The following is a 2013-nucleotide window of genomic DNA, read 5'->3' on the forward strand; positions in this document are numbered from 1 at the left end:
ACACACACATACTGACATATACACGCACACACAGACACAGACACACACACACTCACACATAGACACACACACACAGACACACACACATACTGACATATACACGCACACACAGACACAGACACACACACACTCACACATAGACACACACACAGACACACACAGAGACACACATATGCACACAGACACATACACAGATACACACACACACACTCAGACACACACACACACGCACACAGAGACACAAACACACACACACACAAACTTTGCTTGCAATGAAACCAGTCCACACTATCATGTTCTGATATCCCATAACCTGATGTTGTGCTGTGGTTCTCTTTGGTGTGTATCAGGATCTTTCGGCAGTGCGTTAGCTTATACTTCCTCCGGAAACCCGCTGCAGCAGTGGACAAAGGCCCAGGCGGTTTATTGTGGAGCAACACCTGTTCAGGTAAGGGAATGGGTAGACCAGGGATGTTTTAGGAACCTGGCTGGGTTACTCACTCGTGAGAACATTTAGATCCTTGCAACAAGTTGAGAGGCATTCACTGTTTTCACTGAACTGTACTTGATTATGTGGGTCTGGCAATTAATTGATACATGCTTGACTGGGTGAGGACTCAGAGCAAGGTAAACAGGCGCAGAAGCTAGTGGAAGGTGGGATGGATTTGATGTGCCCATTACACGTGTCTTCAGCCGGACAGACACACCACCTTTCCTCATATATCCGGGACTGACATTTCTACAATGCTCGTTAGGAAATCAGTTGCACACCACTATATTTGGATCAATAATCAAGTGTCAAATAGACTTGTTAACAAGCCTACATTGATCAGAATAATACACTGGCCATGGCATTAATATGATTAGCAGTCAAGTGGGAGTGGGCAGGTGTTTACACAGGCATGTATGAGAAAGGGTGACATGGAATGAGGGTCCATCATTTGTGGGGAGATGGGCTTGCCCTTGTTATGGACTAGCCCAGACCACTCAAAATATTCTTAAGCAGGCAGCCCAGACCATAACTTTGCAATTTGCTACGTGTACAGTAAAAAAAAATCCCAGACTAAGTTAGCTAGGTAGACTACCAGGTTTTAAAACAGCCAAATATTCATTCACATAATTACAGAATGAAACTGAAAGACCAGAATATAGAAAAGCCGCAGAACTCAGTCGATCCAAGCTAGACTTAATAATGCTGTTCCGAAAGATACGTGCAACAGTCCCAATAAGCAAACCCCCTTAAACACAGAGTAACAATGATACAGAGGTTTACAGGTTGAAGTTGGAAGGGCAGAAGGAGAGAGAGTTCAGCAGCCTATTTCACACACAGCTCCTGCTGCTCTGACTCTAACAAGCCTTCAGCTTTCAGGACTGGCCACTTCCCTTTCATTATACAGGTCACTTCTAAAACATGAAAGCTTTGGCCTAAAGTCTCATTTGTTCACATATAAACAGAAAGGCCTCACAGTAAACCCTTTCATCTCTGTACCAAGCCAGCCGGTTCGGAGACCGGACTGTTACTGACCCCTCTGAAACACAACACCGAGGACACAGTATCCTTGAGGAAAGGAACAGCTTTGTGACATCATACACACAGACAGGACAAACAGGAAGACAGCTAACGATCCGCATCCATGAATACCAACTAGCCACGAAACGCCACGACCAGCTATCCTTAGTAGCCACACATGCAGACGACAAGCAACATGAATTTGACTGGGACAACACTACCATTATAGGGCAAGCCAAACAAAAACAGCCAGGGAATTCCTAGAAGCATGGCACTCATCCACAAACTCCATCAACAAACACATCGACCTGGACCCAATATACCGGCCACTACAGCGGACAGCTGAAACTGACAACCGGAAGCGGCAAGGACAGGCCACTATAAATGCCAGAGGAAACACCACAGAAGCGCTTCACAGGAGGCTCCCAAACACTGAGGATGTCACCTAGACAGGGGACGAAACATTTGCAACAAAAATTTCCAGCTCGGCGAACAGAACCACA

The 2013-nt window shown here is 45.8% G+C and overlaps 1 long non-coding RNA gene across 1 annotated transcript in view; it reads left to right on the plus strand.

Annotated features, from left to right (window-relative positions):
* Positions 1 to 354: 354 nt before the first annotated feature.
* LOC122544353 overlaps positions 355 to 2013 on the plus strand; it is a 5241-nt gene continuing 3582 nt past the window's right edge. The window contains exon 1 of the long non-coding RNA XR_006310327.1: positions 355 to 448. This is a non-coding gene — a long non-coding RNA (uncharacterized LOC122544353). The remainder of the gene's footprint in view (positions 449 to 2013) is intronic.

The sequence above is a fragment of the Chiloscyllium plagiosum genome, chromosome 48 (assembly GCF_004010195.1).
Source record: "Chiloscyllium plagiosum isolate BGI_BamShark_2017 chromosome 48, ASM401019v2, whole genome shotgun sequence".
NCBI classification, from domain to species: Eukaryota; Metazoa; Chordata; class Chondrichthyes; order Orectolobiformes; family Hemiscylliidae; genus Chiloscyllium; species Chiloscyllium plagiosum.